Below are 17,949 nucleotides of genomic sequence, written 5' to 3'. Positions count from 1 at the left end.
TTAGTCACTCAAGCAGGGTTGGGTACAGGTTCCATCTCATGGAGTGGGCTTTAAGTCAGACATTGGCTGGTCACTCCCACAGCTTGGTGTCACCATTGCACTGGCTTATTTTGCATGCAGGATCCCATTGTAGATCAGAGGCTTTGTAGTTGGGTTAGCATTTGGAGTATCTTCCTGTACCAAAGATGCTAACACATGCAGGGAAGACTCTGTGTACACACCAGCTTGACTTCTCCACATTCGATGAGAAAAAAACTCACTTATTTTCAACAAGACCTGCTTTCTTTTTTTTTCTTTTTTTAAATTTATTTAAATTAGAAACAAGCTTGCTTCACATGCCAATAACACCAGCTTTCTTAATAATTCCCCAAACCATGGGTTATTTAATACAACGAGTTGTATTGTAATTTGTGATTTTGAAAAGTGCTTGATTGATAGGAGCTATTGTAGACTCAGTCTGTCAAGGTATTGTCCCCTTGTCAAGTGACAACAACAAAATCCTTATTGATGAAATTGCTGGATGTCTCTTAAATATGTAAAAATACATATGGCATTGAGCCCCACAGGTGCTAAGCATTCAGTAAGGTACCTCAAAATGATGTGCAGAAATGGGAACTCCATGTGGAGAAACCTTGTAGTCCTCCATCTAGAAAGTCTGTCAGAATGTTTTTCTATCTCCTCATCTGATGGCAAGGAGGAAAGAGGTGGACTCAGGACCATAAGCCTAGCTCTGAAGGAAGCCACTCTCAATGTTTAGTTTAATTTTGGAACACAAAAGGACCATTTAAAGCCATGAGGTGGCCTGAGGGTTATGATGGTGACACATACCTTTAATCCCAGCACTGGGGAGGCAGAGGCAAGCAGATCTCTGAGTTCAAGGTCAGTCTGGTCTACAAAGTGTGTTCCAGGACAGCTAGGGATACACAGAGATATTATGTCTTGAAAAAAGAAACTTTAAAACCTTAAAAAAATAAAGCATTGGGGTGAATAGCTTTTAAAGGACTGGCATAGTTGTTAGGGCTTAAAAAAAACAAAAGAATCTTCTTTATTTACTCAACTCTCTTCTCTGGATTGAGATAACTGCTCAGTCTAGCTACTAATACAAGCAAGTGATGAGCTAGGAAGAAAAGCCACCATATGAGATTAATAGAGGGCAAAGAAGCAGGACACTCACACACATGTGCAAAGTGTTCCCCTCACACCAAATATGCGGTTTGTGGAAATGTGGCCAGGTCCCTCACATTAATGTTTTTGGTGCTTTATCTCTGTGCTCTAGAGAGACAAGAATCCTCAATGCAAGAGAAGTGACCATCAAGCAAGAAGTCCAATCCCTTCCTGTTTCTCAAGATACAGACTTAACTTTTTAATCAGAACTTTCTCTTTTAAGTGTCCCCTTCCACAGCCCTCAGTGACTTCAGCCCAGAGATTTGGATTAACGTCTGGGTCGTGTTTTTTCTTGTAGCATGGTGTCTGACAGCTGGGATGCTATGATGTTTATGAGATCTTCACTGTCAAAGAGATTATATAGCACCTTGAATGGCTTAGAGGACACATGCTGTGTAAATCTGAGAGCTGAGAAGTCAGGGACCTGAGAAGAAAGCCTAATGCAGGATAAGTCCCCCACCCCTTTTCTGTCACCTCTGCTGGTTTCCTGGAAAGAGATTTTTTTTAAAGTAAACTGGGGAAGAATGGCACAGGGTCCAGAGTTCTTAAGATTCTCTTTCCCTGAGCCTTTTATTGTGCATGAACAAGCCTACCTGTGTGCAATCTCTCACTATAAATACAGTACCACTGATTGTGTCAGAAAGTCGAGACCCTCAAGGTAGTTTCCAAAATGGGAGCTATAATAATTTATCTGTAGATGGTTGTATACAAGGATATGCATTCAGTGAGTGAGTAAGCTTAGGTTCAATAGGATCTCAGTGCCATTTGCAAAAGATATAGTTAAAATTATGCCGTCCCCATTTTTCATTAAGATTTAAAAACTATCTATATGTTATATCGATAGATGTATGTAGCAACTGTTAATGAAAAAAGAGGCTGTGAACTTGAAAGGGAGCAAAAAGTGGTACATGGTAGGATTTGGAGGGAGGAAATGGAAGGGGAATGGTGTAATCATATTATAACCTCAAAAAAGTCAAAATATAAACAACAAAAAAACCCAAAACTGATGTGTTAATATGGCAAAGATATGGGGAATACTTTGAAATTATTGTTACTTATTAAGTAGTATAAAGTTCATGAGGAAAATTTGAAATACCCAAGTTCAAATGTACCACCAGAAATTTCCAACTTCAAGATGGCAGAGAAGACTTTTTTCTACCCTTTTCTCTTCATAGAGATCGCCCCAAACCAGTAACACTAACAAGTAACAAATGAATACAATAACTATTGAATACAAACTCTACCAATGACAAATTAGAGAACAATCAAAGCAAAAAGAAAAAAAATGAATGAAGGAGTTGAAATCATATCGTAGGATGGTGGAACCCTGTATCGTTGGTTAAGCAGGATTTGTAAAGCCCTAAATGACATAAAATGGGATTAACGAAGGAGACAAAAGGAAGACAGACCTTAGGAAAGAGAGCTATTAGGAGACAAAAGGAAGACAGACCTTAGGAAAGAGAGCTATTGCCAGAGTTACACCTCATCCTGAACAGCAGGCTGGCCACCCCGTGTATAACCTGTACCAAGAAGAGATGAGACCAGACTATCAGAGTGAGGAATGCCAAACCAGAGGGAGGCAGGCAACAGGCATCAGGCTACAGACAAGCACTGTGGTGTGTGAATGGGGAGACCCATCCCTACTTCCTGTTGTGTACACAATTAGAACTAGTCACAACACCATACTTTGAAATACCAGTTGTACTTACAAGAATTTATGCTATAGGTTCACAGTACTGTTGGGTGTTAGTATTATTAGCTAGTAGTTTTATTGGTATCCGGTCTCAGCCATTCATTCACATTTCCTCTACAGTTGCTTTTATAGCACTATGGAGAGCTGACAAATCTTAATGGAGCCTGTCTGGCCTGCTAAACCAGTGTTTCTCAACCTGTGGGTCACAACCCTTTGGGGGCCTGGGTAGAACAACTCTTTCGCAGGGGTCACCTAAAACCAGCAGAAAACACAGACATTTACATTATGATTCATGGCAGTAGCAAAACTACAGTTTATGAAGTCGCAGCAAACATAATTTTATGGTTGAGGGGGGTCACCACAACATGAGGAACTGTATCAAAGGCTTGCAAACATTAGGAAGGTTCAGAACCACCACTATAAGCCTAAAGTATTTACTATCTGATCCTTTCTAGAAAAAATTTGCTGATTCTCTGGTCTGAGCCAAGGAATCTTGAACTTCAGTATATATCACAATTACCTGAAGGACTTAAAGCTGTATTATCTACTATCAGGGTTTCTGATTCAAACCCTGTTGAAACCCTGTGTTCAAAGAAGAGCTCAGGAAATTGAATTTTGGATACTTTTAATACTCCTTAAACTGCTTTATGTAGGTACTGTTCAAAGTCTTCTGAGCTGGTAAATGTTCTCAATCCAGATTCCTAGCTCATACATTCAGTTTTGGTTGTTTGTTTTAGAGACCCATGCTGGCTTTTGTGGTTTGAATAGATAGATCCCCGCAGACTCCTGTGTTTGAATGCTTGGCCATAGGGAGTGGCACCATTAGGAGACATGGCCTTGCTGGAAGAAGTGTGTCATTGTGAAGGTGGGCATTGAGGTCTCTTACATGCTCAAACCACACCCAGTGACACAGTTGCTTCTGTTGCCTGCAGATCAAGATGTAGAACTCTCAGCTCCTTCTCTAGCACAATGTCTGCCTGCACGCCACCATGAAGGTAATGGACTATAAGCTTCTGAAATTGTAAGCCAGCCCCAATTGAATGTTTTCCTTTATAAGAGTTGCTGCGGTCATGGTGTCTCTTCACAGCAATAGAAACCCTAGCTAAGACACTGGCCTTGAACTCCCTACATAATCAACCATGACATTGAATTTCTTATCCTCCTGCTTCTACCATTTAAGTGTTGGAATTGTGGGTGTGTAACACTATGCTCTACTTCAGTGCTAAGTATCCAACCCAGATTTTCCTGTATGCTAAGCAAGCATTCTACCAACTGAGTTATCTCCCCAGCCATGGATCATACATGTACTGTGGCATAGTTGTACTCTCCATGCACCAAGCATTTTGCTCAACTTCAAGTATGAACTTAATTTTTCCTTTATCTTGTCAATCCTTTGTGTTATCATAAGTCATCTGATCTTTCCTCCCAGGATTTTGAAGGGAGAGCGTGGAAAAGAATCATAAGAATTGGCTTTGAGATTCTGTTGCACCGTGAGGAGATAAGTGAATTTATTTCTCTGAGCCCTGGAAACAATAGAATGCAATCATTTTAAAGTCAGTCTACTGATCTTACCATTTCATAAACTAGATTTATATTGTTAAGTGTGACTGTTAGTGACCAACTGAATTGTTACATCAATATGTTATAAAGTATTGATAAGCCTAAAAGTATGGTAGATGTTGCTATCAGCCTAGAAAAAGGCTTTGCCTACAAACAATTAATAAACATTAATAAAATCAGTCTCTGATTAAAAGGAACATCTTTTCTCCATTAAGTAACTACAATGAAAGATAAATATTTGTCTTCATTTTGACAGTAATAAGAGTGTGCAGGGAAGGTGAATGACATTGATAGATCCAGATGCTTGGAGCAAACCCTCCCCCAGATGCTTGGAGCAAACCCTTCCCCAGATGCTTGGAGCAAACCCTTCCCCAGATGCTTGGAGCAAACCCTCCCCCAGATGCTTGGAGCAAACCCTCCCCCAGATGCTTGGAGCAAACTCTTCCTATATGCCTTCCTGAATCAGCTTCCCAATCTTTGAGTTATGATGCCAGCTTCCAATGCCTTGCCAAGCTCTGGGTTCCTCTGCTGTTCAGGCACCTTCGTTGCATTGCTCTAGGATGGTACAGGACACTTGGAACACCTGCCCACACAAGAAACCTCAAAGAACACTCAGCCAGGTCCATGCTACAAAAGGACAGCTCTTGAAGTTGACATAAAGTGTATTATTAGCAACTGAGCACACTGTCCCGGCAGTTCCCCAACATCCTGAACTGATTGATGATTGCTGACCTGTTTGTTTAGTAGCCAGCTCCAATACCCCTGCCGCGGCCCTCGCCCTCCACCCCCACCCTCAGGGTGCCAAGGGCAGGCCCTCCCCTGGAGTCACCTCTGTCCAGACTCTGCCCCTAAAAAGCCGGCCATTGGCGACTTCACCCCAGGAGGGTATTAAAAGGCCCCACCTCTGGATTCACTTCCTGATTTCTGGTTCTCTGTTCCCCTAGAGCCACCCAGGAATGCTTTGCTCAGATTAAACCTGGATTTATTCATTCGGTCTGATTGGCTGATTGCATCACCAGCGGTGGTTTTCCATTAACCTTTCCATTAATGGGGATTTGTAAACTTAACGCTGCTCGTCTTCCCTCCAGCCTCTCTGCCGTACTTCCCAGGGAGGTGAACTTAGCTCTCCACTTTGCTTTTTAGGGTCAGTGAAACTCGCCCCTTTACTCAATAGTTGACACGATGCCGGTGTACCTGACTCGAAGCAGTGTCTCCATGTGTCCCGCTGCTCAAGGCACAGACTCACCAATCCCGGTGCTTCTGGACTTCCAGAAACTACCTGGGCCCCACGTGCAGAACTCAGGTGGACATCTTCGAGAGCTCTAGAAGACCGCAAACAATTCAAACCCAACAGCAGGGCCACTTTGGAGAAGGAGGTATGTCAGCCCGTAAGGATGCAGAGTCTGTAGAAGACGCCGCATTAGAAAGCTCTGTGCCGACCAAAGTTACAGTGGACATGACTTCATTCTTCGGACAAAATAAGATTTTCCTGATGAGACCAGCACACCCAGACGGGCCTCTAATTAGCAATGGCTTTCTGTCCTTGGAAAAAGGGAGGCTGAGACCTGGATCCGGTGCAGCTCTGCCGCATTTACTGTGGGATCGCCTCTAAGCCACACAACCCCTCTAGGCCTTGGTCACCGCCTCCTAGAAAAATGAAGGAGGAATTTGCATGGTGATCCCCAAGGTTCCTTCAAATGCTAAATTACTAGGATTCTCTTGAGCTCTAGGCCTGCCATTCTTTGCCCCCTTTCCCCTGTAGATACATACACTATCATGGAGAATGCAAACAATTTTTTAATATGAATCCAAGCAAAATGTAATAAAGAAGGTAAATTTGCTCCCCACATTTACATAATGTATTCTCAAGCCAAGCAGAAATGGCATTTGTATTATTTGCAGTTTTGAATTATCTGCACCAGCGCACCCCTGCATGTGTGCAGATAATTGGGAGTTGACTCTATAGCAGGAAGACACAGAGTTGCCACGTGTGTGGATCACATCACAATGGCATCAGAGTTTGGGCTAATATGATTATCTCAGTCAGCAGAACCTGGGGAAGATCCTAAATCAGTTTTATATGGAGGAAATTTTCTTTTCAGATGTCCCTAATTACGCTTTTTATCAAAAGGAATAAAGGGAGTAAGAAAAAGTAAATTACCCAAACATCAACTTATGGCCTCTACCTGCTTGCACGTGCATGCACGTACACACACAGAAGGTTTGTATTAAGTGAATTGTGAGCCAGTAGACACTTGCCTTCCTGATTCTGGCTTGTGATCAGAGCAACCCTGGAGGCGGGATAAAGTATCTGGTCATGTTATTGAGATGGATGGACATCTGCGTCGCCTGTGATCAGGAAAAGTTGTGGAAATAAGGGCTGCAGTTGGCGATGGCACCGTGCAGTCTCCCACTTCCTCATGGTCATCCCAGGCAACAGCTCATGGGAAAGCTGTGAAGTTGTGATGTGATGTTGACGCTTTAATAAAGTTAAAAGGCTCAGAGCTTGTCTGTGAACGGATACGGGGAAATACAGTCATTTGGAATGCAAGCCAGAAGAAAGCCCAGAGCCTGTACAAATGTTCCATTCACTCAGACTCAGGACTGTGAGCAGGTCCTTGTGGGGAAGGTCTCCGAGGCTGCTGAAGTAGAACCAAGAAGCTGTCTTGGGCTGGAAAAGGGTAGTTTTAGGACAAATACAACAAATTACTACTCGACACAGCAGGCAGTAAAGAAATGAAACATGTCACCCCTGAAGGCGACACAGACTGAAAATAGAAATAGGTTCAAAAATTGCTTTGGATAAACTCAAGACTTAGAAATCTACAACACGAGTTCACTTTGTAATAGGAAAGCTAGGCACCCTTGATATGTGACAGAGAATAGCTGTGCATGCCTGCAAATCATCCTGTTTTCTACTCTCAGAAGAGCTGCTATTGCTGCAGTTCTTGGCTTCTGGAGTGTAAAGTACTTACAAAGAACTTTCCATGCATTAGCATAATTAACCTTCACAAGCACATTGCATTATATGCAATTATCCCCATTTCAGGAAACGGAACAGTAGCGGCAAACCTGCAGCATTGGCTGCTCAGTTAGCATGATATCTCTTGATATAGTGTCATCTTCTGGTACTTCCCTTCCCCCGCATCACCACTCCCCAACCCCTGTCACAACCTGTTTTTAATGGTTAGTATTGTTAATTTGACTGACTTTAAATTCACCACAGAAACGCTTCTGGGAAGCAGAAAGGGATGAGATAGGGGATTGATGGGGGCAGAGGAAGAGGGGAGGAAGAGGGAACTGGTGATTGTCATGTAAAACAAGATTTTTCTAATTTAAATTTTAAAATTGTATATAAAAAAGATATGACTGTCAGCTATTTTGTCACAGCACCAAGAAAAGGAACCAATACCATACCCCAAGTTTGGTCAGCCACATCTTCTCAGAATCACAAAATCCGAAGATGTGTGAGTACACAGAGAATATTGAGATCCTTGAGAGACAGTGTCTCCAGAGAAACTGGAACCCTCACACATGAAGCTGACGTAAAGTAGTGAGGCAGCTGTGGGAAATGGTTCAGTGGAACTTGAAAGCATTCCCTCGAATCCAACAATTCTACTGCTAGGCATATGTCCCAAAGAACTGAAAACAGACTCAAGTGCTCAGATACACTAACAATCGTGGTTATTATAGTGGCAATTACCCCAAGGTAACAATGGCTCAAATGCAGGCTGGAGAAATAGCTCAGTGGTTAAAAACGCTTGCTGCTCTTTCAGAGGATCTGGGTTGAATTCCCAGCACCTATATGGTGGCTTACAACTGTCTATAACTCCAGTTCCAGGGGTTTTGATACCCTTTTTTCTGTGCTCCATGGACCCCAAACATGCAAGGATGCATAGACATAGATTCAGGCAAAACATCTACATATACAAAATAAGTAAAAATATTTTAAAATGACTCAATTGTCCAATAAGAGATGAGTGAATAAACAATTTGTATTATATCTACACAATGCAATGTTGTTCCACTATAAAAAAGGAATTATTTCAATTATATACTACAACATGGATGAGTCTTGAAGACATTATACTAAGAGAAATAAGCCAGACACAAAGGCAGAAAGATGATAATTCTAGCTACATAAAATATCTACAGTAGACAAATCCACTGGGACAGAAAGGAAGTTAAAGATTATCAGAAGCTGGAAAGGAAGGTTATGGATTGTTACTGCTTGCTAATGTCAGAATCTCTGGGAGGGATGATGAAAGGCTTTAGGAGAAGGCAGTGGCAGTGGATACACAACATTGTGAACGTAGCTCATGTCCCATTTAACATTTAATGTTATAGTGGTTTGAAGGAAAATGGCCCCACAGGCTCATAGGGAGTGGCACTGTTAGGAGGTGTGGCCTTGTTGGAGGAAGTGTGTCACTGGGGGTGAACTTTGAGACCTCAGATGTTCAAGTCAGGCCCAGTGTGACACTCTTCCTGCTGTCTATTAATCTGGATGTAGACCTCTCAGCTAACTCTCCAGCACCATGTCCGTCAGCATGCTGCAATGTGTCCTGCCATGATGACAATGGACTAAGTCTCTGAACTATAAGCCAGCCTCAATTAAGTGCTTTCCTTTCTAAGAGTTGCCACGTTCGTGGTGTCTCTTCACAGCAACAGAAACCCTGATATAAACATCATTATCAAATTATTTAAAAATTTATACTTACTATTTGTACTGGCCTGCCCTTGGGGTTCTGACAGGATATTCCCTCAGCTGCAGCCACTAAGAGAACCACGTGTGCACACTCACTGCTTTTCCTTTTAAAAGGGCCCTGCCCACCTCTCCCTCTCTCCCTTCCCCTCTCCCTCATCGTCCCCTCTCCCTCTCTCCCTCCCTCCCTCCCTCTCTCTCCCTCTCTCTCTCTCTCTCTCTCTCCCCCACCTCTCTCTCTCTCTGTTCCTTTCACTGCCTCTCTCTGTCTGTCTGTCTGTCTGTCTGTCTTTCTCTCTCTCTCTTCTCTTCGGTCCCTTCTGTCCCCAGAGGCCAGTCTCCCCTCTCCTCTCAGCCCTTTACCCATTCACTTTCCCACAATAAAAAACCCAAGCTCTGTCACATGGCATCTTTCTCTCATGTGCCACTTTTTAAAAATTACAACATTTACCACAATAAAAAATTAAATGCAAAAACACACACACCCACACTTCTGCTGGTTCTCCTGTCCTAGATTGCTTCCAGGAGGTTGTTCAACTAAAATGACTCAATATCATGACGATAAATTCCCAGTTGTCATTGAACTAGCCAGATTCATCAAAGTTAAAGTAGCATATGAAGGTTCGGGGTGCATAACAACTTGGCTACCCTACTATAGCTTCAGGGTACCCCAACTATGCTGTGAAGACCACATCCATGACTTTTGGCATAGTGTCCCTGTGGACCATCAAAAGACAAAGCATGGGCCATGTAGACACCTGTCCCATGTTGATCTTCTCGAAGGCAAATATTCTAACAGCTTTGAGGAATTCATTCTTTCCTCTGACCAGACAACAGCTGATTGTTGCTTTTTAGGAGTTACTGATGTGTAACACTGTATGAAACAATGAGAGAAGGGAAGGAATCAAAGAAAAAGAGGGAGTCCTCACTCCTTAAGTGTACAGTCCACTAACGGACATGTACTGGGATGGTTAGCACTGATTGTCAACTTGATATTATCTGAGCATGCTTAGGTACCAGTTTAAGTTAACTGAGATGAGAAGACCACCCCTAATTGTGAATTGTGTGTAGCACCATTCCATGGGCCATGATTCCAGGTTAAGTTAAAAGGAGAAAGTGAACTGAGCACAGGTAGCTACTATCCCCTGCTTCCTGACTTTGGATGCAGCGTGACCAGCTGCTGTGGGTTGCTGTCACTGTGGCTCCCCCACCCCGCTGAACTGTACCCTTTAACAGCAAATAAGCCCCTCCTCCCTTAAGCTGGCTCTTGTCAGGGTATTTTATCACAGCCCCAGGAAAAGTAACAGATACAAGAACCATGTGGGAAAAAAATGCTGAAAGACTAGACAGTGGAGCCAGCTTTGCAAACCAAAGCCTCTGAGGAAAAAGGAATTGAATGAAAAAAAAATCCATTTGTTATAGATTGGCTTAAGCAATAAAAGTTCATCTTCACAGACAGTCTGGGCCTGAAAGAGAAGATTATTTCTACCTGGCTTTTCAGCTCAACAACTTTAATTACTGTCCCCAAATCTACTACTAAGATTGAACCCTTCTGTTAAACCCAACACCCCAATCCTACCATATTTCTGCTCATTACACCTCTTGTCGTGAGTCCATTAGGTTTTATTTGAAATATTTGACCTGGTTAGGAGTGGTGTCCAGGCAGTGTCTAAATAAAAAACAAAAGCAAAATGAAAAAAAAAATCTACAGCCTTGAATTCAGCCCACACTAGTTTTTGCTGTCAGACGTCTGGCTAATGCAGACCCTGGCAAGACAAGTCATCCAAAGTCACACTCTTCATTCAATAAAGATAAGTTATCACAGCTGGTGAAGGTATCCCACCATGGGCACCCTCGAGCCTAGACACCACTTTTCAGTTGTCGCTTTGGGTGGGCCTGGTTCATCAGCACCAACCATTCAGCAGTTATCTGCGCTCATCTCAAAAGTATGTCTTCAATGTAGCCTCCTGTTTTCTGCCATTGCATTGGGAGCCAGGGAGAAGAAACAACAGTTAGACCTGACTTACAATTCTGTGTTCTTTGGCCGGGTTGGCTGACACAGTTACTGACTCATGAAAGGTTCCCTGAAGTTGTCTTCCTTGGCTCTCCCACTGAGTGACGTGGCTCTCCTCCAATTATGAGTAGCGACAGTTGGGGCTAATGAAACATAAAGAATGATTGCTGCACTAGGCAAAGGGGAGGATTTTGAGGGAAAAAAAGTCCAGATAAAAACGGAGGTGGCCCCTTTTTCTTGCCACGAAGTTGAACACAATGTGGAGTAATTCTCATATGAAATGGCAGGCTTAAAAGATGAAGGCCACCCAGGGCTGGAGAGATTACTCAATGGTTAGAGCACTGGTTGCTCTTCTAGAGGACCCAGGTTCAACTCCCAGCACTCACATGTCAGCTCACACCTGTCTTTAACTCCAGTTCCACGGCTTCTGACACCATCACACAGAAATACATGCACGTAAAACACCAATGTTCATTTAAGAAACGATGAAGTCCACCAAGCTAAGGATGTAGAGTATGCATGCACGGGGAAACAGGCTGATATCAGACACCAGTTACTCCTTCCTCTTCCTTCTAGCCCTTTGTTAGGGGTCTAATATAATGTAATGGGGTATACGAGAAGTTGCCTCGTAAGTTTACAGCTCAGGTAATCAGAGCCCAGATCAAGGAAGACAACAGAACCAACTCCCAGTGTTCTTGCTCTCATGGTTATTACCTCTAGAGGGAGCTCTTCTTGCCTTTGGTACCACTGGGTGGTTTGGCCTAATTTTGTACTTACATAGATGGAGTTGTATGGTGCATATTGTTGTGAGCCTTCATTTGCTTAGCTATGAGGTTCTCCCATATTGCCATGGAGAGGCATTCATTGGGTTTCTTTGTCTCACACAAATCTCACATGTATACATATGTTTTCTATGTATCTGTTCCACCACTGCTGAGCGTCCTGGGTTATTATTAATGAACATTCTTACCTGGTCTGATCTTTCTCTCTCTCTGTGTCTCTGTCTCTCTCCCTCTGTCTCTATCTCTGTCTCTGTCTCTCTCTCCCTCCTCCTCCTCCTCCTCTCTCTCTCTCTCTCTCTCTCTCTCTCTCTCTCTCTCTCTCTCTCTCTCACACACACACACACACACACATTTTCTTTGGGTTTGCACCTGGGAATGCAATTGCTGGGTCAGAGCACAACCACTTGCTGAGTTGACAAGCAGTTTTTCCAAATAGTTACATCAGTTAGTTATCTTTATGTTGGCAAAGAAAGCATTTGTTTAAACTTCTATAAGTTTGCTGCTGAATGCATCCCTAGCCAACAGAGCCTTCTTGGTGTTTGAAAAAGAATTTTTTTAGAGACAGAGTCTAACTATGAAGTTTTAGAACTTACTATGTAGACCAGGCTAGCCTCAAACTCACAGAGATCCACCTGCCTCTGCCCCTTGAGTTCGGGGATTAAAGGCGTGCGCCACTATGCCCAGCAGTGTTTGAAAACATTTTCACAGTTAGTTTAAACAAATACAGCCTTAAGATTTAGGATAAAAATTGTCTTGGAATATTAGATAATCTCACAAGATAACATGACTTCCTGACTGGATTGACAAACAGTGGACAGTATTTTCATAGTTTGTTTGACACCTGAAACCATTCTAAACACTTCAGGCATATGAACCTATTTGGGACACTAAAAGTGGGAGAGCACATGCCTTTAATTCCAGCCCTTGGGAAGCAGAGACAACAGACAAATCTCTATTAAGACCCTGGCCTGGTGGTTCCAGGGAAGCTAAGGTTTCATCCTAAGACTCTGCCTCAAACAAAGAAGTCAATAACTTACAATAACCCTAAAAGACAAACATCAGTGACTTGTCTGTTCCATAGCAAAGAAACGTAAGGTCAAGGCAATCAAACAGATTATGGTCACGAAGGCAAGAACAAAGGAGCCAGGACTTAAATGACTCTCTAGCTACAGAACCTGTGTTCTTAATTATCTGACGGCTAGCAAGGCCATGCCACTCCACCCCACCTAGGTGTCCTACTGCCTGGTGTCTAATGCTCTCCTCAGTGATGTCAACCTGATGGATTTCTGTACATATCTGAGTGTGAAATTTCAAATACCCCAGTACAAAATACAAATTTAGTATGCTTATCATGACCTTCCAGGTTACTTCCTACACTACCAAACTGCCTATGCGCAATAAGTTTAAAGGTTTTTTTTAATGTTAAGTTGGTATTCCTTGTACATAGTGATGGATTTCACAATGATGTTTTTGTTTAATTACATCATGTACTTTATCAGAATGACTATCATTCCAAAAACAAGTAGTATCAAGTATTGAAGAGGATATGGGAGAAAGAGCCTTTGTGCCTTTACATGATGTCAGGAATGTAAGCTAGTGCAGTTACCACAGAAATCAGACTAGAAGGTCGTTTAAAACTAAAAATAGAGCTGCCACATAAGCCAGCTATCCCACTTCTGGAATATGCCCAATGGCATCTATGGCCACACACAATAGCTTAAGCAAAGTAAGAAAAACTGATACGGCAATAGCTTCTCTGTTCCTACTATTATCTGTGATAGCAAATTCCTCATCTCCCAACATACTGTCTTTTTAAAACCTCCCTTATTTGGGGGCAACAGTTTCGTGAGTGATTTGCGTTTCTGTATGTTACAGTTAGCACCTTTTACCATACCTGGTGGCCCAAGGATGCCATTCGACAGGGACAAAGAGAAGCATTTGGGAACGAGGGAGCAGCCGCAGGGTGGTGCAGATCTAGGTGGAAGAAAGCAGGAGTTGCCAGAAAAGAAGGACCGTAGCAGGAGCCAGTCCTGCAGAAAAGTTTCAAAAGTGGTGAACAACTGCAGAAGGGAATGTCTTCACTTGCGTCCAAAGTTCCAAGAGGAGAAAGGAGGTCATGTGTGAGAGGTACTCCTTCCAGGTTGACAACTCTTGGTGGAAGTTGGGATTGAAAAGCAGAACAGGTTTTGAGTTTTCAAGTAGAAACAAATGGTATAAAGTGGACATCAATTGCTTTACTTACCTAGAAACACTTCCCCCTTCCTGGTTACAAAGAAGTTGTGTATTTGGTCCCCAGACGATGGTAATATTGAGAAGTGATTACAGATCATAATAGTACAAACTTCACCATAGTGGTTTCATACTGAGACGACATTGTTGGGAGACAATGAAAACTTGGATGCGGTGTAGCCCATTTGGAGGAAGTGGGCACTGAGAGCGTGCTTTGGAAGGGTGAATTTGGTCCCCTTTGTTCCTCTTCATTTCTCTCTCTGCTTTCTGATGACCCTTATGTGAGCAGGCCCTCCCAACAATGGTGGTGGTGGTGGTGGTGTGTGTGTGTGTGTGTGTGTGTGTGTGTGTGTGGTGTGCACATGTGTGTGAGGGTATACAAACTTGAACATACACAGAGGCCAAAGGAAGATGTTGGGTTTCCTTTATCACCTTCTATGGCATTACTCCTTTAAGATAGGGTCTCTCATTAAACCAGAACCTCATTTTTTTGTCTATATCAATGGCCACCAATCACCAATAATCCTCCTGTGTCTGTCCCTCACTCTCTCCATCCCCAGTGTTGGGGCTACAGGCTTGTGTGATCACACTTGACTTTTACTCAGATGCTAGGGATTGAATTCAGGTCCTCATGCTTGCAAGGTATTACTCACCAAGCCATCTCTCCAGCCCCTTTCTCTGGTCACAAAGTACCTTCTAAGGATGTGGATGAGCCCCATTGTCTGCTCCCTGAGTGGCTTATTTGCACAGGTCTCTACACGCCTTAGGGTGGAGTCTGGAAGATGTGGAGGGAAGAAAGGCAAATGGACCCAAGTCCTCAAGCCTCGGGTGAAGGATCTTTGCTGCCTCTAGGTGGCCAGTGGGCTTTTGTGGATGTCAGACTGGCACCAGCTCATTTCACCCATGACATTTGTTAGAAATCTCTTACTCTAGATTATCTTCTATGGACTTTTTCATAATTTCATCCCTCACTTTCCTCTTCTTTCTTTATTTGTGGTTTTTTTTGTTTGTTTGTTTTGTTTTTATTTTTCAAGACGGATTTCTCTGTGTAGCTTCATAGACCAGATTGGCCTTGAACTCACAGAGATCCTCTGCCTTCCGAGTGCTGGGATTAAAGGCGTGTGCCACCAACGCCGGGTTTCCCCTGCTTTTTTATTTGATTTCTGCCTATATCCACTTAAAAATATTTTTCAGTGAGTTCGAGGCCGGGCTGGACCAATAGCCTCCAAAACAATACAGAGAAACCCTGTCTCATAAAAATCAAAAAAATTTTTTTCAGTAATTTCTTCCTCAAAGACATAAAGAGAAACTTAAAATATCATCAAATATAATTGATATTTAATTGTATTTTGTTTTCCAAATAAGTTCTCATTAAAAACTACGCATATGTTTGCATATAAAGAAATATAAGTAACATTAGCAACCACTTTCCCCTCAATATTAATAGAAATTTCTCAGGAAAATACTTCATCTTTCTTTCTTCTTTAATTTTTTATTTCAGGCTGGTGAGGTGGTTCAGTGGGTAAGGAAACTTCCCGCAGTCCTGATGTCCTGAGTGCAATACCCAGATCCCATAGGCTGGAAGGGCAGAACCAGCTTAGTAGTGGAAAGGCAATACTGTGGGCTCTTCCCACTGTAATAAATGTTTATAGACTTCCCTGGTTAGCTAGCTGCATGTATGTGTAAGCAGTGACACATCAAAAGTGTCTGGAAGTGATGAAATACTTGGCTGTATGTTAGAGAAAACAGAATAGTATATACTGCATATGTGTTTTCTATGATATTGGCCTTCTCAAAAGCCAGGAGTAACCTGAGTCAGCCATTTCTTCTTTGCATGTCCCTTTTCCCCCTACTTCTCTGCCTCTTCCCTGTCTTTAAAATTTATGGATGGCTTATTGTGCGCCAGTGTTCTCGATTCTGAGAAGGCATCAAACTTCCCTTGAAGTCACAGCCACTCTTGTTCCTTATTATTTGAATTATCCACTAAGGGAATAGTTTTTAATTTCATTGCTGGAAATTTCCTTAGCCTCTGATTTCCTGCGGGGATTGTGTGCTAAGCAAGAAAAAACTTTTTTCATCTCCTTCCCCCTTCATCTTGGTGTGTTTGAGGGCCGATATACATCATTGAAGTTTGCTATTAAGTCTAAGTTAGTTAATTATGGCATGCACAGAGTCTACACGCTGTGATGATGGAAGAGAAAAAGAATAGCCCATCAGTCAGAGGGGCTTCTAAATGATGCTGCCGTGATCTAGGGATATTGAAATTGATGGGTCTCAGCTCATCAACCAACCAAATACAGACGGCATCCATCTCTTGATGAGACATGGGGATCACTGTTTCAAACATGCTGAAGCCCACAAGCTTTTGTCTGGCTCCACCAAGTCAATGCTTGCACAGAGAATTATTTCCAGGTTCCTCTCTTCTGCTTCCCACATCTCTCACCAGAACAAAACTTTCCACACTCACTACTTAGTCTGTGGTATGCTGCGGCCGCTTGTCGGGAGTGGTCCATTGTTGACTTTAGCTCTGAAAAATGGGAGTACATTACCTAGCCTCTGCCTCTACATCCGGCCACTAGAGGAGCCTAGCCATTATCTTGTAAATCTGAGGATACTGGAGAATTTAAGCAGGGCCTGCTGCTGTCTCTGTTGTGAGGCAAATCACTTTCCTGTGGCTAGCAGAGATCACCCGTGTAGCCCTGTGCAGAGCTTAAGCCTCGCTGAGGTCTGTAGAGGTCAGGAGCTGCTGTGAATTGTTAGCCATGACTATCAACAAGCCCTGAGAACATCTCAGAAGAGGATAAACAACCCACTCCCCAGTAGGCCTTCTTATCATCAAACCCCTCCTTAAGGTTCAAATCTGAAGTGTCCCTCACAGGCTCATGTTTCAAACACTTGGATCCAAGCGTGAAGTACTATTTTAAACACCTTGGAGAACCTGGGGATGGGGCCTGGCTGGCAGAAGTAGCACTCTAGAGGCAAGTCTTTGAAAGTGTGGCCTGACCCTCCTTCCCCTACATCTTTCTTGGTCCATGACAAGTAAACAGGCATGGCTTCATCCTCCCCCATCCATGGACAGACCCCACTGCACCCTGCCTTCACCACCATGATGGACTAAAACCCCCGGAAACCATGAGCCAAAGTAAGTCTTTCCTCTAGCAACTTAATGTTCTTGTCAGTATTTCAGTCCCAGGGAAGCTGAAAATAACAAACAACACTCCTCCCTCCTCCCCTTCTTGCTTCTTTCTCTCTGTTCCATGCAAATGAGTACACATGCAACTTCCCTAACTCTGCAAGAAGTCTTGGTCTGAACTCACTGCTGCCACAGAGAGAAATCTATCATTCGAAATGCCTGCAGTCCAGCAGTATGGAAACCCATAATGGTCATTTTCCAATCCGAAAACCACTTTCAGGGTCTCTTTACCAACCTGCTCCAAGCGTTCCCCTCCATCTTGAAGTATGTCTTTGACTCTGTCTGTGTAGCACTTTGTCTCCTTAATAAGAACATTGGCACCCCTGAGCAGTGAATTTTTCCAGGCTGACCTCTTCCAGCAACGGGTCTGTCTTAAAATTACTGCACATCATTTTCTCTGAACAGACTGAATAGTAAAGAACCCGGGGAGGCTTTAGACTGAGCGGGATGACGGTATTTCATCTGCGAAGACAGAGTGTTAAAACGTTCTATGGTTGTGCACCAAGCAAATTTCTTTCCCCTCACACCTCTGTGAAGCCCAGAGCTGTGTCTAACAGGCTTTCAGGGGCACGTTTAGCACATATTTACACTCTCACAGCTCCTAGACAGGAA

The 17,949-nt window shown here is 43.0% G+C and overlaps 1 pseudogene; it reads left to right on the top strand.

Moving 5' to 3' along the window:
- Positions 1 to 10,963: 10,963 nt before the first annotated feature.
- LOC101824374 overlaps positions 10,964 to 17,949 on the top strand; it is a 29,161-nt pseudogene continuing 22,175 nt past the window's right edge.

The sequence above is a fragment of the Mesocricetus auratus genome, unplaced genomic scaffold (genome assembly GCF_017639785.1).
Source record: "Mesocricetus auratus isolate SY011 unplaced genomic scaffold, BCM_Maur_2.0 Super-Scaffold_100019, whole genome shotgun sequence".
Taxonomy (NCBI): Eukaryota; Metazoa; Chordata; class Mammalia; order Rodentia; family Cricetidae; genus Mesocricetus; species Mesocricetus auratus.
Note: the sequence above shows the minus strand (reverse complement) of the source record. Positions and strands in the feature narration are given on the sequence as shown.